This window comes from Gossypium arboreum, chromosome 6 (assembly GCF_025698485.1).
Source record: "Gossypium arboreum isolate Shixiya-1 chromosome 6, ASM2569848v2, whole genome shotgun sequence".
Classification (NCBI taxonomy): Eukaryota; Viridiplantae; Streptophyta; class Magnoliopsida; order Malvales; family Malvaceae; genus Gossypium; species Gossypium arboreum.
In genome coordinates, this window is record NC_069075.1 from 3,579,867 (window position 1) to 3,604,275 (window position 24,409).

The 24,409-nt window shown below is 33.4% G+C and overlaps 1 long non-coding RNA gene across 2 annotated transcripts in view; it reads right to left on the minus strand.

Moving 5' to 3' along the window:
- Positions 1-4,426: 4,426 nt before the first annotated feature.
- The window catches only part of LOC128293683 (uncharacterized), a 69,316-nt gene continuing 49,333 nt past the window's right edge, over positions 4,427-24,409 (minus strand). The window contains exons 1-2 of one of the 2 annotated variants that reach the window (XR_008283851.1): positions 6,509-6,755; positions 4,427-4,668 (exon numbers count right to left, since the gene is read on the minus strand). This is a non-coding gene — a long non-coding RNA (uncharacterized LOC128293683). Of the gene's footprint in view, positions 4,669-6,508; positions 6,756-24,409 lie in introns of those variants that run through there. The other variant, XR_008283852.1, reaches the window with a different exon arrangement.

Sequence of the window (24,409 nt, forward strand, 5' to 3'; positions counted from 1 at the left end):
ATATTCCACTTTTTATTCTACATTACATTCTTCAAACATTTTGTACCATATATTCTCTGTCGAAATACACTCTCTGATATATTTATTCAATCAAACACATTCCCTTCATACACAGTTTCAATCATATAACTCTGTTTAAACTTCAGGAATTCTTTACATCTCTGATCAAGAAATCTCTGGCTCGTATATACATTTCTGTCAGAACTCATTTCAGAAAGTTTTACAAATAACCCTTTCTTAACCACAACATAAATCAATGTTTTCTACCATTGATAACATAAATCTTTTAACAGAAATATCATACCCTTCTAACATTTAATCGGTGAACAGAACAATTCATTTACAATCCCGATAATATTTTCTAACCAGATTTCAGTTCTTTCAAGATCATTCTCAATTGTAATTCTCAATTCATCCACACTATATATATATACATGTACAGATCATTAACAGCAGATAACTTACCCGTTCAGACAAGCTCTATACCTTGAAGCACTTCGAGAACCGAGTAAGAAACAAGAGGGATAGATACTGTAGCAAATACAATTTCTTCTACTCACTGAAGAACATCAGTTATAATTCTAAATAATTATGTATCATTTTTTTTTCTATTATTTCATCAGTCATCATTCAGTAATTAATTACCCATTGAGTTTATACCCAGTGTTGTTGATTCAGTTTTCATCTAATTCACGAGACTATTCGTCTCCAGTACACATTTCATAATCAATACCATCGATATTTTTGTCTAACATTTTCATTATAAAACAGTACCAAACAAATATATCAACATCCGATCCCGACTCAATTTCGACTCAATTATGGCATGTACCTCTAGACTCAATTCCGAACTCGATTTAGTCCGAGAATCGGCTAAACCTGAATAGCTCTGATACCACTAAATTGTAACGTCCCCTAACCCTATACCGTCACCGGAACAGGGTTACGAGACATTACCTTACCAGTCAGTACAGTCCAATTCCGGTCATTAATTAAAATAAATATTCACACACATCCTAGTTTTAAGATGTCATCCCTTTAATGGGCCCTCGCGGTCCAATATGAACAGTAAATTTCAAAATTCATACTACATACCGTTGCCAACCATAATTTACTCATTTCATCAATACTTTTACAACCTAAATGACTCTCCTTAAACATCCTGAGTACATGCCACTATCAATACTCAACATACTTTACCTTAATGAATTCGGGATCGTCCTGGGATACTTATTCAACGTACTATCTTTACTTAACCTGCGCACAGAAACAAACCGTACGCTGAGTATGGTATACTCAGTGGTATTTCTAAAATCCGAACATTTAATAATATAACAAATACTTAAGATCATAATAACAATTACAATTATGCAATTATTTATTCATAGATAAATTTCAACTACTTACCATATAAATTTTATACAAATCATATAATAAACACAATAACATAATTGTTCAATTCTTAACTAAATCCACTTACTTTTCTATCTTAATTCATACTTTATTTCTACTCAATTTTAACCAAACTTAGACATAATTATCTATTTTTCATCATAAAACCATAATTTCGAAATTCTTTCAATTTAGTCCTTAAAGCATAAAACTTATGAATCACTTTACAATTCAATCCTTATATCATTTCTAACTTGAATTTCTATCAATTTAGCCCTTAATTCATCATTTTATTTAACATGGACAATATCTAGAAATCTAATAACTTTTAAAATATCAACTTAATTTCATCAAAATCTTGTTCCAAAGCTTTTAAAACATCAAAATTAAGTAAAAAGGGCTAAATTGACTTACCAATTAAAGTTTAAAGCTTCAAAACATTGATTTTCCCTTTTCTCCGTTTCTTTCTTTCTTTCCTTTCTTTCTCCCCTGTTCTTCTCTTTTCGTTTGCTTTCATTCTCATTTCTTATGTTTCTTTACTTATTTATATAATATAATATATAATATAATATACTATAATATAATAATAATATCATATAATAACAATTTATTATATTTTAAGTAATTATTTAGTTGTATTACAAGTGTATGTATTTAATTTATTACACATGTATTTATAATTACCATACAATTGTTAAAATAATATTATAATATCATTAATATAAATTACAATATAATAAAATAAATATATAGTCTTATTAAATAATACATTCATGAAAAAAAATCTAAGATTTTTATCCACATTTGTCGCCTCATTTATGGGACTTGGTATATTTACCTATTTGGTCCCTTTAACTTTTCTTTAATTTATAATTAAACTTTCACACTTAATTCAATTTAATCCTTTTTACTAATTACTCTTAATTAAGCTAATTTTACTTAATTAAAGTCTAATTAACCACTCAATTGACTTCGTAAATATTTTTAATAAATATTTACGAATCCATTTTTTAGAAACGGAGACCCGAAAATACACTTTTTCGGTAACGGTAAAATTCGGGTCGTTACATCCAAAGTCTGAGTTATGTTAATAGGGGAAATATATGTGAAGAGAAAAATCAAATGAAATTATTGAACGAAATGAGAAAGTGATATTGTAAGATGAATTAAGAAGTGCAATTTTTGCTATGAGATTGAAGGCACAAAACCAAGGTTCATGAATTATTCATATTTGAATGTGAAATGGATATTTATATGTGATTGGGAGATGAACCAAAGGTTCATGAATAGTTGGTAATCTTTTTGATGAAATATTGAATCAAATAATGAAAATGATACAATGGAAATATGATAACTTGGTAGGAATTATATGTATGAATTATTAATTATCTATGCATGTTTATGATATTTTATATTTACTTTAATTTGAATTATGGTAATACCACAAGTATTTCCAATACTCAGCATACGGTTTGTTTTCGTGCGCAGGCTAGGTAATGTTGAAGTTCAGTGCAACATCCGAGTCAATCCCGACCTCAGCTTAATTTCTGGTGATAAATCTTTCTGGTGATAAATCTATCTTTTGGAAATGTGGCATGTATTAGGTTTTGTTTAGTCATTTTAATATATTTATGTTTTGGGTGTAAGGAAATTTGTAACTCTAAAGAAGTATTTGAAATGGATAAATGAATGTTATTTGATCAAGATTTATAAGTCAATGTTTTGGGTATGAACTAGGTGTGTTTGATATGTGAAAATAGCTCAAAAATGGTGAAAAATCAGGTTTCCACATGGCTAAGTCATATGGGTGTGTGCCCAGGCCGTGTGGCAAAGTCAGAATTGCCCACAAGTTAGTCCCACGGCCGTGTGAGTAAACCAGATCTGCCCACGGGCTAACCCCACGGCCATGGGAGCCCCACGGACAGGCCACACAGGCATGTCCTAGGCCACATGGGTGTGTGCCCCTATTCTCAAGGAAAAGTTTCCAAAGTTCCCAGTTTAATCCCAAAACACTTCCTAAGTATATTTTGGGCCTTGTAGGTCCATATTAAGGTCTTAAAGGTGGAATTTGAGAAATTTTAAATTGAAATATAGATTTATGACTCGGTGTTGTTTGTTATTAGTGTTTAATTCTGGTAATGCCTCGTAACCCTGTTCCGACAACGGGTTAAGGCTAAGGGGTGTTACAAATCTTCACCTCAACAAACATAAATACATATTCATAAAATAGAAAAATAAGGAGATGTTTGATTTTTCCATCTAATGGTTTATTGTAGCATCCTCTAACTTGAGCTGATGACAACACTAATCAGATGATATTACATTTGATACCTGGAGGCATCTTCAGTGGTACGATGACTTCCTATGGATCATACAACTCCAATGTCTCTACATAGTTGGCCAATATCGATAGTCAATAACCTTGGCCAACCTATTCAATTTAACTTTGCTTTAAAAGCAAGCTAAGAGGTATTGAAACCTTTACATAAAGTATCAATACTTGATTGGCCAAGGGTATTGATACCTAACCTGTAACGCACCAAAACCCGACCTAGGAGTTTAGACCGAATTTCGGAGGTCACATTGATCATCGAAGTAATCTGAAACAATTTTACAAAACGAGTTGTTAAAATCTTATTCGAACACAGTTATTATGTAGCACCCCAAACCCGGCCCAGAAGTTATGGCAGATCCGGCATGCCACATCAAAAACGTAAAAAAAAAAATTCCATTCTAAGTCCAGAAAATCGTACTTAATGTTCAAAAGATTAATTCATTAAAGGTTAAAGTGAATGGAAGCTGTGCACCAGGTAGGAAACCGGAAAAGAGGTGGTGAGTCCATCGGACTGCTTAAGTACCAAGCTCCCTTCGGATCCAATCCTAGACATGCATACCGCCATTGCCACACCTTAACGTCATGGATATTTCTAGGAAACCGATTCGATTAAGTCATTTTTAGGAAAAGTGATTAATTTTGGAAAATATTTTCATTGCGGAAGCTTTGCTTGTTATCGTGTTATTTTGAAATCAACTGTTGTTTTTGAAAATGCGCCCTAAAGCTATCCAATTTCAACAATTAAAATAAGTATTACCTATCTTAGTAATACATATTAAAAACCATCAAAAATAAATAAGCGGCCTTATTACATTTAAAAGCCCAAAACCTCAAACGTAATTAAAAGGATGTCCAGTTCACCAGAAGAAAATCAAACTTTCAGAATGGGTGGCCACTCCGAATTCCCTCACAGCTCCAAGCCTACTATGGTTGGGGATTTCCTGCGTGGATGAAAATAAAAGGGATGAGTTTGGGGAAACTCAGTGTGTAAGGAAAACCCATTCAAAGCCCAAGTCAGCTCAAGCCTATTGGGCCTAAGCCCATTCAGTAATGGTGATCTTGGGCGAGCCCTTTTCAGATTACAATAAACCGGGCCTTAGCCCTTATTCAGATAATGATATGGCCCATAGGCCCATTTCAAAATACATGCAACATCGGTAAACATATGCAAGCCCATTTGGGAGACTACTCAACCCACCAACCACTACACTGCACCCGTACCAGCCATACACTCCATGTGGGAATATCTCAACCCACCAAATTTAATACTCCACGATTCTTGACCTTCTTTTTGCTCAGTTAACGAAGAATTGAGGCAAAGCCTCCAAGACGTGGACAAGCCATTTTCAGTACTTCCTCGTCAATATCCCATTCCATGCATCGATAATAACAACATGGCATGCGATAAATAACAACAGATCAAACATGCATTTAGGTCAATTTAACCCTAGGGGTATTTGGTAATTTATCTCCTAGGGGTAAAAGCGTAAATTTTCCACTTTTAAAGGTATTTTAGTAATTTATCTATTTTAGGGTTTTTCATGCATATTCCTACCTTTCACGTACTAATGAATCACTACCGAGGGTTCTTACGAATTGGGCCGATTGGCCCATCATTCCAATTTTGGCCCATTAAGCCCAAAAATATCGAGGGCACAGAAATCATGCACTTTGCAGTCCAAATTTTGCAGCTTACCAAAAACATTAATCGATTTACCTCACGAGCATTCGCACACTCGCAAATCTACAAAATACCGGTTTTCGACATTTCGGCTTTTCGACTTTTGCCGATCCAGACTAAGAAAGAGGGTGTTAGTTACACACATTTTTGACGATATATTTGACGAGATCCACACACGAACCGCCTACAATTGGATTACTAACACGTTAATCTAACTATTTAAATACAAACTACGAATTAACCCCTTAAAATATTCGGCCAACCACACCTACAGATCATAGTAAACTTATAAGAAATCAATAAGCAACTCATTAACAAATTTTTGTCAATGTTTACCACATAATCATAATTTCACTGCAAACTGTCTTCCTGAGCAACAGTCACTAAATTATTTATAACTGGAGCTACGAAACTCCAAATCAAGTGCCGTTAATTTTCCCTGAAAATAGACTCATATATCTTCTATCCATAAAATTTTCAGAATTTTTGGTTTATCCAATCAATACCAGATTTTTCTCAAAGTTTCCCATGTTTCACTGTTTGACTAATCTGATCACTCTTCATTACGAATCAAATTTCTCATTGTACAGAATTCAAAATATGTTCTTGTTTATTTCATTAGAAACTACACTCAATAAGCTTTAATTACATAATTTATGCAGCTTCTAACTCATCTTCTACAATTTATGGTGATTTTCCAAAGTCACGTTACTGCTGCTGTCCCAAGCAGATTTATTACCAAATCACTCTTTCACACCTAACTTGCATGCTTGTTATTTAAACATGTATATCAGCAATAAATCATCACATATCTATGATTTTACTTAAGTATAATCTCCATTTCATCATTTTAAAGCACAACATGTTAGCTGATTTTTCCCTTTAACATCTAAGGCACAAGCATGCTCATTTGTTTGGCTCAACTTCACCTATCTTCCATTTTTCATCAAAAGAACATGAAACAACAACCATTTCCTTCATTTTAATTCATGACTAAATGCTCACAACACAACTAAAAATCAAAATATACTTCAAGAGTTAAGGTAGAATCAAGAAGAACTCATGAACCTCAAAATAGAAGCAAGGTACCAAGAACTTACCTTCAATTTTCCTCCTCCTAATGACCGAATACTCAAGAGCTTTCTCCTCTCCTTTCTCTTCTCTAACTTTCAGCTATGATGAACAAAGATGGACAAAACTTTGTTCTTTTCACCCCTTTTTCTTTTAATAAAACTTCATATTTCATCCATTTAATTCTTTAATACAAAAGACATGAAATTCTTATCATGAAACATTTACCTAACCCATTATCATGAAACATTTACCTAACCCATTATCATGGAACATTTACCTAACCTATTATCATGAAACATTTACCTAACCCATTATCATGGAACATTTACCTAACCTATTATCAAGGAACATTTACCTAACCTATTATCAATTTGTATCAATTTGTACCATAAATTATGGATATCAAGTGTACATTTTGTTTATAACAACATGATGGCTGGCCACTTCATGTAAAATGGGAGGTTTGTCATGCAAATCCTCCTATTTTGCACTCCTATTTATTTGGCCACTTCAATTTAGCCTATAGCATTTTCAAACATTTTCACATAGGTCCTATTTCATAATTTCACCCATTTTTTCTTATGGAACAAAAATTAACTACAATTGACGGGTTCTATCTTAAGCTTGGGCCTTCTAGAGGCCCACTAACATAATTAAACGTATGCCAACAGTCACAGGATTCCCGAAAATTGGGGCATTACATATTAAAATCGAACTAAACCATTTAGCCTATTTAGGCTTCAAAACAGAGAATTCAAGTCACGTTGAAAGCACTTGGATATAAAGTTCCGAAGTTTCTAGAAATCCAACAAAACTACTTACGAAAATTCAAAATTAGATTGTACCACAATCTTTATAGTTGTTAACAGTCCCAAATAATTCACATATTTAAAAATTTGAAAAGTCCTTTTATTAGTTCGGCTTAAAACATGTCACTTCGAGACCTCCGGCATGTCAAGTCCAGCTACAGAAAACGAGGGTACCTGCAAAGGAATAAACTAAGGGGGTGAGCTACACGGGCCCAGTGTGAGTTTGAAAATGATAGATAAATGAACACGAAAATGTCACAATAAAAAAAATAAAGCTCAAAGGCAATCCGATATACGAATAGTCTTCACAAACAAATCAAACCTGTCCGTATTGAAACACCTTGATCTATAAATAGTTAGTCTCGCAATCAGACAGACAGACAGACAAAATATAGAATGAATGTAACGAGTAATAAAAAACCCACTCAACCAGCCAGACACCTCTCCGTCCCCCAATCACACCCCAAAAAGAGCTAATTAAGCTCATCCAACCATGTACACCATATAGGACCTCGAAAGACCCATCCAACCCTACACACCAAGTATGTGGACTAAGCCACTCAAATGTTAATACGTAGTAGAGCTGACATATATATCGTACTGTGCGGTAAACCGCTATACAGAAGAATTACAGTTGAAACTGCCAGAATAGATCAGACTCCCTTCTCTTCGCAACCAAACCCAAAAAGATTAATGCAAATGCAAAATGCACACCATTTGAAGAAAGACTTACAGAAACAGAATAGGAAATAAAAAAAAACACACATTCAAATGCCCAGAATCAGAATCAAATATAATATAACATCAATTAACACTCAATGGAACACTTAATTAGAGCTATGGTTGCGAATAACGTACAAGTCAGGGACGAAACAAAGTCCCGACTGCCCTTACAAAGACCTAGCCAAGGGTCGAAACACATAGAATCATAACCAGATAAAAAACAAACACAGTATAAAAATTGGCAACATAAGGCCACACGGTCGTGTGTCCTGACTGTGTGGAAGTGCCCCGGCCATGTGGATGACTACACACCCATATGAAGGCCACACACGCCCGTGTGGAGGGGACAGATGCCTATGTGAATAGCCCGTGTAACTCACTATCCAAAAGTGCTAAAAATTAAAAGTAGAGGAAACACGACCATGTAAAGATCTCACATGCCCGTGTAAGGGCACATGCCCGTGTGGCCAGGCCGCGTGGCACCAAAAATCATCGAAAACTCTAAATTCCTAATTGCACACGGCCGTGTGGACCGCCCGTATAGCCATCCGTGTGGTCATGAAACCATACTGAAACAACCTAAAAAACACGTAATTCACCACCAAACAGACCCTCAGTTGCTTAAACTCAAAAACATACTAGAAATTGCAGAATTTCCAATGATTCACAATAATTCAAAACTAAAACAACACTTCGATCAGTCAATTTCGAAAATACACAAAAATTGTTGAATTTTCGCAGAACCCAAGCAGCAATTCAATAAAGGAACCGAATAATTTCCAAACACACACCTCGTTTCGTGAACCAAAGCCCCCGAACGGATCAACATCACCACCTACATGATTGAAATCTTAATTCTACAAACAACTAATCTAAGAGCTCGACTAATTTAATTTAAAAGTCACAGAAAGACATACCAAAAGACGAAACTTACCTGGTTCAAAATCCTAGTAGACGGAAATGTAAGGCAAAGACATGTGAAATCGGAAAGAAAAATAAGAAGAACATACTACAATGATTCTTAAAAGAAAACCACCAAGAAAAATGAAAATGAGAAGGAGGAGAAGATAAAAAAAAAAGTGATAGAGAGGGAGAAAAGAATGTGCTTAAGTTTTTTTTTATTCACTAACTAATATAAGATAAATAAATAAATAAAAATAAAAATACATAAATATCTAAAACACTCATAAGGACTCGACCACGAGACCCGAAGGTAACATACCATACTCGTAATCACAAAAACAGCAGGCTCATTTTGACACTAAAACACAGAAATAAACATAATTGTCCAATCTAGCCACTAACCCTACCTACAAATCTCAAAACTTCTAACCCCTAATTCAGGGGTGTTACATAACCTCTAGGTACCGATACTAAGGCCCATATTAATTTATATTTGCTTCAAAGTTTATAAGTACCAATACTTCAGTCAGAGGTACTTAAGTCCCAAGTACTGATACTTGGATAGCAAGTATTAATACCATACTGCTCTTTCAGGAAGTATTGTACCTGTAACACTCCTAACCTGTATCCGTCCTAGAACAGGGTTACAGAGATTACCAGGGTTTACGGATCATTCAGACATAAATTTCAAATGTTTCATTACATATCAATATTCATAATAAAACCAATCAAAATCATATATATTGTCCCTTAAATGAGTCCTCAAGACCCGAAATACATATTAGAAACAAGTCAGGACTAAATCGAAAACTCAGAGAATTTTTTTCAAAAATATTTAAAATTTTCAACACTGTAAGGGTCACACGGCCGTGTGGCCATGGCTGTGTGACTCACATAGCCAGGAGACACGCATGCGTCTAAGGCCATGAGGACATTTGAAATAGGGATACACGGCAGTGTCTCAGCCCGTGTCAATACTCGTGTAACTCTCTAACTTTAGTCGCACAGCCAAGTCAGACGCCCGTGTGGACTGAAATAGACAAATTTACAAGCCATATATCCCACCCAATTTGGTGTCAAACTACAATCAACATTATGCATATCAACAAGCCAAAATTAGGCATCCAAAACAAGCCAAAATAAGTATCGATAATCTAAAAGTAAAGGAAAACAACTACATAAGCAATGAATGCTTAGTAAGCTCATATAAACTTTAATCATATCAATTCATTTCAAATATGAAATTTATACATATCAAGAACAATCCAATAACGATACCACAAGATTCATGAAGCTATATTCAACAACTCACAAGGTGAATAAATCCACAGCATCACTTATACATATCATCCCTAGCATATTAGGATTTTAAATAACTTTAAACCTTACCACTCTTTCATAAACTCAAGCATATTTTCATTTGAACACTTACCATTTCAATACAACTTATAATTAAACATACTACAATTCAACCAATAGCTTGGCATTTGCCTAAGCATTAAACAACAACACTTGTTAGCATACTTGAACATATTTCATATAAATTCAACATCGATAATCTTATTACCTCAACATGTCACACTTAAGTTTATTACTCGTCTCAACTTACATAATTTCTATGTATCAACATATCAAAGATATCAGTATATGTTCATGTCATGATACATATCATTCTCTTACGGTTTCTTCATATACACAAATCATCCATTTCAATATATCATTATATATCAAAATATCATGTACCATCATTTCCATGAATTTTATGTATATATCTGTATTAGTTTGTATCAAACTCATATCGTCTCATAACAGAACATTGCTCGTTAAACCATTTAGAATATTGTTGGATAACTTTCAAATTCATTAAATAAATCACTTTACCAAGACTTACCCAAATCGAAGAACAAATTACGGATAAGAGTACATCGTTAACAAAATCTCATAAGGGATGGCCCTCCCGAACACTCAAACAGAAGCTCGTGAGAGCTGAACAAAAGCTCGTGATAGCTGATCCGCCCAAATCACTCTAAACAAAAAGTACAACACGAGAGTTAGCAACAAATGCTGAACCTTAGTTTACTTGGGTAATGTGCCGATGTCTCCCTCCATTACCACCATACACCAATTTATTAATGTACTCAAATCCGGCGTTCAATCCAAACTGAGTATTAAATTTGATAATATATTTCCAACAATAATTCAATTCCAACAATAGAACATATATCTATATATATATAATACCAATCACCAATTAACATTCACTTTAATCAAAATTATACAGAATACAGTTCATACGAACTTAGCTGGTTAAATTGCAAAAATACCAAAATTTAGGAGTATTTTGGTAATTTTCTATTTTCCTCGATTTTCCACTTGAACTTGATCTCAATTAATAATTTCATTCTCTATATTAATTTAGACAATAAAACAATTCATTTCAAGCAATTTGGTCATTTTTTATATTTTTACAAAATTGCCCTTAATGTTTTATTTTTATTCAATTTAGTCTTTGATCCCAAAACATGCAAATTAACCATTTTTAATAAAAACCCAAGCTAACCAAATGTTCATGATATTCAAAAAATCCAATTTATGCAACAATTTCACATTAAATCCTTGTACTTTTATTAATTTAACAAATTAGTACCTAATTGAAAAATTCATCAAAATAACTTAACAAAATACTTTTAAATATCAACCAACATCTCAAACTCATCATTTAATAACTAAAATCATATAGATTCATCAACAGAAACATTCAAAATGTTTAATAAAATCAAAAACTATAGTAAGGTTTAGTTGGACCTAATTGTAACTGTAATAGGCCAAATCTGCCCGGGCCCAACAACCAAAAACCAAAATTAAAAAAACAAATAAATAAAACCAAATAGTCCAGTCTAAGTCCATTTACACATCAAAAAGGCCCAAATTAACCCAATTACAACCCAAGTACTAGCCCAGAAATACAAGGCCCAAATGGCCCAAAATTAAAACACTAACAGGAACCCTAGGTCACCCTTTTGCGCCATAACAGCCTCGCGGCAGCCCTCGTCCTCATCTCCATGTCGCCTTTCGTACCTGCATGAAGACAAAAATAGCACAGCAAAACAGCAGCAAAGAGAAAAAAACAAGAACAAAAGAATTCTTTGTATTTTTTTTCCTTTTATTTTCGGCTATATAAAAGCCCTAGGTATCATTGTAATCACAGAGACACGGGCATACTACGAATATTGAAATACAAAAAAGGCTATAAAAAATCGAAGGGTGATTTTCCGATTTAAATCTCTGGGCATTTTATTTTATTTTTTTCTTTCTCTTCGGCTTCATTCTTTAGTTCTTATTGTTTTTTTTATTATTTTTATTTGAAGGCACGAATAAAAAAGGCGAAGGGCTTACCTTTGCTAACGCGCCATCGAAGTCCATAGTTCCTCTATCGAGATTGGAGTTGTAGAGGGGATTTTGGGGCTAAAATCGGCGGTCCTTGAGGCAGGGATCCAAGCGAGGTTAACGAGCGAACATATCACCCTCCGTCGATCACCGTTTGGGGTGGTCAAATGGCGGCTAGGGTCTCTTGAGGCTTGGTGCTAAAGAGGGGTGAGAATCGACCAAAGGAGGAGAAAGTATAGGGGTATTAGGGTTTTGCTTTAATTGAGGCTTGAAGAAATGGCAGATTGCCTTTCAATCCCCTGCTATTGTGGATTAAAAATGAAACGACGCCGTTTTAAGGGAAGGGACCCACGCATCAACCCGTTCCAGGACTCGGATCTGCGCTTTTGCTCTTAAAATGGGTTATTTATGCAGCAGGTCCTTCCCCTTTGCACCGCATTATGATTAGCTCCCATTCGCATCTGATTTGTTTTGATTTCTTTTGAATTTTTCCCAAAATTTGAGCTCTTTTGCATTTTAGCCTGCATCCCAACGCAGTGTTTTGGGTCGGGGAAATTATAAGCTTTGGTCCCTGTGAATTTGCGTGTAACACCCCGAATTTGGGCCTAGAAGTATTGGGCCTTGAGTGGGGGTCCGTAAGGAGGTTGTATATAGGTATTTAATTGTGCAATGAAATGAAACAATTAAATGTTTGCTATTAGTGGTTAATGGCTTTGAGAAGTGTTGGAGAAATCTTGGGTTCAAACTTGGGCTTTAGCAAAAATTTTGGTATTAAGTGAAAAAAAAAACCTGGATGCTTGGATGAGGGTTTTTAAATTATTGTGTTAAATAAATGACACAAGGAAGCTTGTAGTCTAGTGGTTGTGGTGTCATTAAGGTTGTATGGGAGCTTGGGTTCAAGCCTTGGCTCTTGCAATTTATTTTGTTTTTTTAAAAGGAACACGGACTTTGGCCTTTAGACCTTATAATTAATTGGGGATAAAATATGACACAAAAAGCCTTGTGGCTTAGTGGCAAGTAGCGTGTGGAGCATTTAAGGGAGGCATAGGTTGAATCCCATGGTAAGCAAAGAGCATTTATTTTGCTAACGGTGGCAAAAGTTGGTGTTGAATTTAAACTCTAAGGTTAGAGGATCCCACATCGAAGCTAATATAAGAGTGGTTGTGAAGTGGCTTTAAATAGAGGAACCATGAAGAGAGTAAATGTACCTTTCTTGGTCGATCCCTTTCATTTGTATGGCGTGCTTTCGTTTGGGTTAGGCGTCGGCTAAGAGTGCTCGGAGCATGGATTAACTCCATCCACTATCGGTGTGTATTTATCACTACTCTTGTTGTTGGATGGCTACTTGGGCACGCGATGGGCGAAAGGGCCCATAATGGGCCCAATGGGCCCAATTGGATAAGTTGTTTGATTGTGTAGTAAATATTGGACTAGGCTAGGTGAATCGCATATCTGTGGCTAGGTTTGGGCTAAAAGGGCCACACGAGTGTGGGCCCATTTGGGTAGAGAATAGGCTTTAAGCCCATTCGTATTGTTATCCATGTTTAGAATACTTTAGTTTACCAATTCTTGAAATGCCCTCGACTTGTAAAATTACCAAAGTACTCCGATTCTGTAATTCTTGTTTTACCCTCGGGTTATAGAATTACCATTTTACCTCAATTTGTAAAATTACCGTTTTACCCTCGATTCTGAATTACCATTTTACCCTCGGTTCTAATTACTATTTTACCCTCGATTTACGTAATTCTTGTTTTACCCCAATTTACATAATTACCGTTTTACCCCGATTTACATAATTATCGTTTTACCCTCGATTTCTGAATTACCATTTTACCCTCGATTTATAGAATTCTTGTTTCACCCTTGATTTACTGTAATTCTTGTTTTACCCTCGATTTACAAAATTACTAAAATACCCTTGGTTTGTGAAATTACCGTAATACCCTCAATTTGTAAAACTACCAAAATACCCTTGTATGGTAAAATGATGAATATGCCCTTATGTTCCGTATGGTGATGTGCTTAGGATTTACATATATTGATATTGGATTAGTTAAGTTTGAGTGACGGTGGTGGTTATCGTAGGCGATTGATTTTGGAAACGTTTCAACTTCAACCCATAATGTGTGTACTAACCCTCTAAATAGCTTAGATTAATATTTCTTTGAAAAGTCGAAAGCTTCATATTTTAGTGATTCGGAATTAATATTTAGATCTATTTTCTCACGACGTTTAAGTTGGATTCTAGCGGATATGGGGTAGGAAGGTATTTGGAACGTTCTTCAATGAGTAGATCTCTTGGTAAGTATTGAACCTTCTTTCCATTTGTATCTTGTGGTTTAAGAAAAGCTGAAAACCCCTCTGTCGACTAAGGCTAAAAGGGTTTTTGGTGTTATTTGGTTTGTTGGTACTAGTGAGGATTAAAGGCTACCGATCGAGGAGTGTGTGAAAAGCTTGGATCATCGGAGTGACTAAATCTAGTCATCAACTTCGGCAAAGGTATGAACCCAAGGGCCATTGTGGATGGTGGCCGAATGTGTAAGTGATGATAATAGGTAGTTTTTGATTTGGTTTAATAATAACATGGTCTAATCTATAAGTGGTTGATTATAGGAGAAATCGCATAGGAGATCTCGTCAAGGAATATCGTAAATCGGTGTAACGAACCCTTTTCATAGCTTAAAGTGATAAATGCGAAAAGCGAAATGCGAAATTCGGCATTTCGAGGACTTGTGAGCAATGACGCTTACTAGTTAGTTAGAATCGATGAGATGATGATTGGGAGCAATGGAAATAGTAAGGACGTGATTTTGGCGTTCACGGTAGGTTGGGCCTCGAAATTTGAATTAGGCCCAATAGGCTTCGGGCCCATTTGGGTAAATTTGGTAGAAAATAGGAAATCTGTTAAATTGCATGATAAGACTGTTAAAACCGTTATGGAATATAGGCTAAATGGGCCTAGATGACAAAATCGGCTAAGTAGGGCCCATTAGGGGTTTTAGGCCCAATAACTCGTTTTCGCTAAAAGTGGGCCAGAATCACTGTATGCACCCATGAATTGTTTGTAACTGTTAATGAACATGGAAACCCTAATTTTTGGTAAAATTACAAGATTACCCTTATAATAAGAAAATGATCGTTTTGCCCCTATGTTAAAATAACCATTATACCCCTAGGGTTTATTTATGAACTTAATGCATGGGATTTTGATAAACATGATATGTATGATATGCACATGACATGTATGATATGCACATGATATGTATGATATGCACACGAGATGTTCATAAATGCATTGGGTTGGGTTTTTATATGAATGGAGGAAGTGAAAAGGGCTTATGCCCTGTTATTAAAGGGCTTATGCCCTGAGTTATCAAAAAGGGCTTATGCCCAGTTATCAAAAAGGCTTATGCCCGATTACCAAAAGGCTTACGCCTGATTATTAAAGGGCTTATGCCCGATTATAAAAAGGGCTTTTGCCCCGATTATTAAAAGAGGCTAGGCCTCCAGTTATATGATAAAGACTAATTTGCCGGTGGAGAGTTATGGCGGGGTGGGTCGAGTTAATCTCCACATGGTGTGTTGGTTGGTACGGTGGAGAGTAGCGGATGGTGGGTTGAGTAGTCTCCCAATTGGGCTTGCATTCTTTCATTGACATTATATGTGATATTGAAATGGGCCTATGGGCCATACCGTGCCACCGTAAAGGCTTGCCCGATAATATGAAATTTGAAAAGGCTTGACCCGGTGTTATGAAATATGAAATATGAAAAGGGCTATGGCCCAATACATGTTTGAAATTGGATTTGGGCTTAGACCCAACAGTCATTATTGTTTTGGGCTCTGAAAGGGCTTGTTGCACATCGAGTTTCCAAACTCACCCCTTTCCTTAACCTTGCAGGTGAGCCTTGATGTGGGGACTTGGTAGGAGGGATTGAGTGGCCACGGTGATTGTCTTTGGACTTTTAAATAAGCGTAGGTTTTCTTTAAATTTCCTTTAAATATTATTTATTTTGGGTTGTAATAAGGCCATTTTAACTTTCCTTTTATTTCTTTTCGGGATTACTTTAATTTTAATAACTTTAAACCGGTTGATAATTATTCAAATGGGCTAGACTTAGGGCGTGTTTTCAAAATGATACTTGTTTTCAAAATATCTCAACACCACGATTAATCGATTTATCAAAGACGTCTACTTAAACAAATTTAAACTCGATATGACAAAGTATGGCTATGGTTGTGGGCATGTCTAGGATTGGATCCAATTAAAGAGCTTGGTACTTAAGCAGCCTTCATGGCTCACCTCCTCTATCTCGGATACCTACCTAGTGCCCAGCTTCCATACACTTTGTTAACTCAACAAAATATATGGTTTTAAAACACTAAAAACGGAACGTGGGTTTTCAACTCCAATGTGGCACGTCAGATTCGGCCATAACGTCTGGGCCGGGTTTGGGGTGTTACATTGCGCGTGTTGCGCATTGGTCCTTATTTTAATATTAGTAGTTTGTTTTATTTATATATTATCCCTATTACTTTACATTCATTTTAATTTAGTTTTCTATCAACACATGCATTGTTTTTCTTGATAATTCGTTTCTTTAACCTTTTTTATTTTTTAAAATAACATTAATAATTTTACTTCATTTTAAAAATAATTGTTATTTTAAAATCTTTATATTATATTATGTTAACATTATGTATGGTATTTTATTTAAGCATTTTATATACTTGTACATATATAGTATTTTAGTTGAGTTTTTTATTTGAGCAACTTGCCATTTTAAGATTCATTTAATATTCTTATAAGTGTTAATCTGTTTTAAGAATTTTTCTTTGTTTTTATTTGTGTAGTTATTTTGAAATTCTTTTCATTATATTATTTACACATTTTGTATAACGTCACATTTAAATGTTTTTGGGGATATGCGTACATATATTATTTTAATAGAGTTTTTTTATTTTAAAATACTTCTTGTTTTAAGATTCATCTAATATTTTTATATATATATGTAAAATTATTCAAGAACTTTATTTTGTACTTATAAAATTATTGCTTCTTTGTATTAGGTTATTCTAATATTTATTTAGTATCTCTTTAAAATGTTTTTAAATATAATGGTGCGTATATCGAGATAGACTAGTTAAATTTTATATGCATTATTAATTTCATACTATTCCTACAAATAATCGTTCTTGAATCTATTTCTATGTGCATGTCTCATGAATCTATTATGTATATTACGTCTTATCATGTGCTTTAATATTCTTTTATATTTTATATATATTATTTAAACTATTGTGTATATTGTTAATTTTAAATGAATTTGTGTTTAAAATGTTTTGCTTATTATTCGATTCAAATGTTTTATGCTATAATATTTATTTCAATAATTATATTCCTAGTTTTTTATGTAAATTAATCCACTCATATAGTATGTATATTATGTGTTCATTAATTCGTTATTATTATAAAATTGTCTTATACCACATCGTTTGCTAATTCCCACTTCATTTTGTACATGTTTTGTGGATCGTTTTAAATTATGCCATGTATATTATTGTTGCATATTATTTATCCATTTTTTTGTATTATTATTGTAACACCCCCTACCCGTATTCCGAGCCTAGAATAGGGTACGAGGCATTACCAAACTTAATATGATCAATCATGTAAAAAAATCAGCCATAAATTTTTTTCTAAATTAAAAACTTTCATACATATGTTTAACGTCCCTTATATGGGCCTACAGCGCGTGGTTCGGGACCAAACCGTAAACATATGAAACTTTTGCAATACTTAGAAAATTTTCACACTTTGGAGAGTCACACGCTCGTGTTTTCAACCCGTGTAACTCTCTGTTTATAACTTCATCACCCTTGTCAGTCGTACACTTCATATAAATAACAAGAAACGTGTATGGGCTTAATTCTCATTCAATTTCTCATATATATACACAATTTCATGTTATGTAATCATACAACATATATCAGCCATATCTCTGTAATCTAAATATATTTTCATAACAACTTATCTTGATTTCAGACTATTTCATATTTAAGCTTAAATAACCAAAGTATTTGAAATATCATCTTTATGCAAATAGTACAAATGAGGTATATAATTCTATAATTATGAATAAACACATTTATCAAACATTTTCCATATTCATATATCAATGTCTCATGTATCCATATATCAATAACTGTCATTTTCATGAATTCCGAGTTGAATTTCATAATTATTTGTCTCGTGTTCAATTTATTCCATATCGGAAATTTATTCATTAAAACATTTGAATTATCAATACATATGGACAGTACATTCAAGATGAACAATTATATAATCACAAATGAATTCATTTATCAACCAAGTTCTATACCCGTATCTTATCAACTCGTACTTCCTTGTATCACATAATTCCATGTAACACTTACCAAACTTTGTCAAATTAGTGAATGTCTTACGGAATTGAGTACTTCGTTTTCTCGATGCCATAGTTCAACTATGGTCTTACACATCTTCACATAATGATGCCATAGCCCAACTATGGTCTTACACATATTCATATATCAATGCCATAGCCCACTATGGTCTTACGAATCACATATCTCATCGATGCCATATCCCGGATATGGTCTTATCTGATAGCATATATCACACCGATGCCATATCCCAGATATGGTCTTATACGGAAATCACTTGTCACTTGTCACTTGTAGCCGAAGCTACCACTATTCACTGATCAGATAGCCGGAGCTACCATTTTTCACTGATCAGGTAGCCGAAGCTACCACTTTTCACTGATCAGGTAGCCGGAACTACCACTTTTCACTGCTCAGGTAGCAGAAGCTACCACTTTTCACTGATCAGGTAGCTAAAGCTACCACTTTTCACTTGTCATTTGTCATTGATCAGATAAGTGTAGCCGAAGCTATCACTTATCACTTGTTGTCATGGTCCAACCATGGTCTTTTCCTTCAATTCATCTTGTCACTGAACTAAAATGCTTAATTTGATCATTTATTCAATTTTCATGCTTTTACATTATTCACGATTTTATCATCAATACATATGAAATAACACATCATGAAATTCATAAAATTAACAAATAATCACTAAAATTTAGCCATATAAACTCACAAGTTCAATTTTTGTATTATAACGATAATCATAATTTCATAATAAATATACCAAATAAAACATTATATCATTTCTAATCCAACACTTATCGATTATAATCGGCATGTGTTCAATTTATACACGAGTCATTCATATATTTTTGTATATTTTCCTCCTCCTCCTCTCCATCCACATCCTTAGTATAAACAACACACTTGTAGGTAACATTATCAATAATTTTCACTATCTACTTATGTGAATATTCAAGCTGTCCATCTGTGTCATAGTCACTAAATTATTTTCATCTTGAGCTACAGAAATCAAAATTAATATCCATAAAATTTCCCAGAAACTAGACTCATATGTATTCTTACCATAAAAATTGCATAATTTTTGGTTGGGCCAATTAATACAGTTTATTCATTGAAGTCTCCCCTATTCTGCTGTCTGACAGTTCTGACCCTTCTTCACTAAAAATTAATTATCTTCTCGTACAAGATTCGAATGATATCCTCGTTTGTTTCTATTGAAAATAGACTCATTAAGGATTCTATAAATATAAATTTAATCCTATAATTATTTTTATCCAATTTTTTATGATTTTCCAAATTCAGAACAGGGGAACCCGAAATCATTCTGACCTTGTCTCACAAAAGTTATTGTATCTCATGATTTACAATTCCATTGCTTACATACTTTCTTTTATAAGAAACTAGACTCAATAAGATTTAATTTCATATTTTATTCATCCTATAATTCGATTTCTACAATTTTTTGTGATTTTTCAAAGTTAAACTACTGCTGCTGCCCAAAACAGTTTTAGTGCAAAATGTTGATTTCCATTTTACCCCAAATTTCACAATTCATACAATTCACTCCTTGCTCAATTAACCCCTAAATTAAGATAATTTTCTCAATTAATACTTTTTCTAGAAATTATAAGATATTTCATAACTATTGAAATTCAGAATTTCCACATAAAACTCTAAATTCAAACTCTTTTACAATTAGGTCCCAAACATTCACTTTCTATTCAATTCTTTCAATAAAATCAGAATATAAACAATTTAAAGCTCTAATTCCATGCCAAATCATCATATACTTCCAGCACTCATCCATAACAACTTCACAAATTAGACATGGAATCAAAAACTAATGAAATAGTAAGTTGGACCCAATTGTAAAAGTCCAAAAACATAAAAATTTCAAGGAAAAAGTAAGAATTAAACTTACATGAAGCTAGAGTATGAAAACCAGCTTGAACCCTCCTCCATGGCTGTTTTTCAGCTGATGAATATGAAGAGAAATGAAGCGAATTTTAGTTATTCCAATTTAGTCCCATTTTTATTTAGCCAATTTTGTCAATTTTCCAATTTTGCCCTTATTTCACCCATTTCCTGATTTTTCTCAGCTATTGCCGCCCAAAATATCTCCTTTGGGCTTATTTTCACTTTAGGTCCTTTCTCATTTGACAATTGAGCTATTTAATCCTTTTAACAACTTTTACACCATTTTTAATTTAGTCCTTTTTATTTAATTAACCACCCAAACGTCAAAATTTTCTGAATAAATTTTATTACTACCTCACCAACACTCCATAAATATTTCTAAAAATATTTATGGCTCGATTTATGAAGTCGAGGTCTCGATACCTCATTCTCGACCCAATTTACCTAATTAATTCTTTTAAATCACCAAATTCACTAATTCAAAAATGCTTTTATATTCACATTTGACTCATATGTATTAATTTATTAAATTTTCAACTCACCCGTCGAATTTAGTGATCTCAAATCTCTATTCCCGATACCACTGAAAATTAGGCTGTTACAATTATATCAATTGTTATTCATCCATGTTTGAAAATTTGGTTACATTTGTCTTAGATTAGTTATATTTAATTGTTTGTTTTGTTAGTTGGTTAAATAAGGTTATATTATCTTCATTCACCTAGTATAGTACTTTATGAGTGTATATTACCCAACGTCTCTTTCGAGTTTACAAATGTTGCATTATAATCTTTAACCCTTCTTTAAATTTTTTTTTTGATTATTCCATCATATTTCAAGTAAAATTAATGCGTTTTAAGCTAGTTTTATAATTATCCATTTAAAAATTCATCGAAATGAAGGCAATGTTCGATGTTTGGCGATTCGGGAATCGTGCCCTATCGTGATGGGTTGCGATTTCCCGTTTGTTCAAAACAATCGAATATTCCTTTGAAATTTCGCTCATCTCTTTAAAAATTCTTCAAAACGAAGGTAATGTTCGATGTTTGGCAACTCGGGGAATCGTGCCCTGTCGTGCTGGGTTGCAACTTCTCGTTTATTCAAAATAATCGAATATCCCTTTAGAATTTCACTCATGTTCTTTAAATTCTAAAATGAGGCAACGCTCGATGTTTAGAAATTCGAGGAATCGTGCCCTACTGTGCTAGGTTTCGATTTTTCGTTGGACTAAATAATTGAGCATCCTTTTTGTAATTTTCAACATATGAACTTTTGGAAATCGAAATTTATCGTGCTTTCGAGGGTATAAAGGATCGTGTCCTATCGTGTTGGATGTGATGCTATATTCCTCTGAAATAAGAAAATTTTGACGACCAACTTGAACCATTCAAATGTTTTCAAAGGAATCACATTTCAAAAACTCTTTTAAATCTCAGACATAAGGACAGTATTTAATTGATTTGGTACCAATTTTGGGCGTAGTGAGGGTGCTAATCCTTCCTCATACGTAATCGACTCCCGAACCCATTTTCTCATATTTACGTAGACCAAAATCGTTGTTTTAGTAAACCAAAATGTTTTATTAAAATGAGCAAATTTCTTGGTGATCCAATCACACCTAAACAAAAAGATTGGTGGCAATTCCATTTTTGTTTTTTAAAGTCGATCCCCATATTTAAAAAAAAAATGAAAAACGGTTTCGACAGTAACAATCTCAAAAAAAACATAAAAATTGCAAGAAACGGGTAAGAATTGAACTCATGAAGCAAAAATTGAATAACCAACTTATGCTCTCTTCTATGTCAGTTTTGAACCGAAAATTGAAGAAGAAATGTCTAGAAAACTATCCAAATCTAATTTGTTTTATTTTAATTTCACCAAAATTACAATTTTACCATTGAATAGCTTTATTTTATTATTTTTTCTTTTATGTTGCCTCATCCATTAAATTTAGGTGCAATTATTACTTAGTTCCTTCTTTATTTATTAATTAATCCATTTAATCACCTAATTATTATATTTAACAAGTTTTACACCTTTTCAATTTAGTCCTTTTCATTAATTGACTATTGAAACATTAAAATTCTTCAACGAAATTTTAATGCAATCTTGATGACACTCCATAAATATTTATAAAAATATTTACGACTCGGTTTATAGAAATGAGGTCCTGATACCTCACTTTCTAAAACTATTTGACCTAATAATCGTTATAAAACACAAATAACTAATTCAAAAACCTTTTTAAAACCATATTTGACTTGTGAATATTAAATAATAATATTTACGAACTTACTTGTTGGATTTGGTGGCCTCGAACCACTGTTTCTGACACCACTAAAAAATCGGACTGTTACAACTCTCCCCCTAAAAAATTTCGTCCTCGAAATTTCTCACTGAACAATTATGATGTTCTCCCGTCATAACGTTATCATCAGTAACACAATTATCGAGAAATTCACAGTAATCGTCTATCGAAATATAACTGAGAAAGTCGGATTAGAAAACTTTGACTAGTGCTTCGAACATGTTTGCATCTGTAACTTTCAATTCCCTTTTTCTTCGAAAAGGTCCAAAAATATCATTTTACAGAAGTGCGATAACTTCAACAATCGGGATGACTTTAACCGATAATAACGTTTCTGAATTAGAACTGATCTAATAGGTATATTTCTGTATCATGCCTTCTAGAATATGTATTCTTCATTCAGACTGTCCTTCTATCATAATTCCCTCAGAATACTTATCAAAGATCTTTTAGGAACAACATTAATTCAAACAAAACATAACATCCCGTTTTAACTTGTTGATATAAATCAAAGATTACCTAAGGAATAAAAAAATAATATATAAGTTTGAGCTCGATCTTCCACCGTGTACACTTTTGCCGTTACTTATCCTTTTCATGAAAGCTTAACAACAATAGTGCACTCTGAATTGAAAGAGAAAACTGAATATAATCCCAACAATAACTAGTATAGTAGTACAACCTCTATACTTTGAGATCTGCATCACCATGCTTCCATGATCAAACTAGAAATTATAATTATAATAGATGTAATTACCTCAAGCCAATGAATACCCTTTACAGATAAACCATTTTTGATAGACAAGATTAGATCATAAGAATAATAAGAAAACCGAGATAATGAAATCCAAGATGTGAGGCTATACTGAATTTTCGAGAATAAAAACCACATTGAATGATAAAGAGATCGATGATCCCAGAGAAAATCTAGAAAAATATTATCACTCATATGCACTGGAAACAGTTGTGATAAAGATAATGTAAATCTCATATATGTAATTCAAAACATCAACCAACAGAAGTAGAATATAGCATCATATGAGTCTTATCATCAAGTCTTCTATCGAACATAATGGATTAGAAAACCAAAGAAAGACAGAGTCATGTCGATCATGAATCAACTATATTAACAATAATTTCGTCTAATATTATGATTAGCCAACCTTTCTATATGATAAGAATCACATCTGAAAATGAACAGTTACATATATCTCTGAGAATAAAAAACATATAGAATACCCAAAGGGGATCGATGTAAAATACTCAACTATAACAGCTGCATTCAGATATCTTTGTAATTTCAACACTATCCCACTAACTACTACAGTCATCAATGATCCCACATTATCCCAATCACCAAAGAAATCAGTTTAGAAGAAATTCTGGTTAAATCGTTCTTTAAATACCATAACTAAATAAGTTGATTAGTCGTGAATAACATT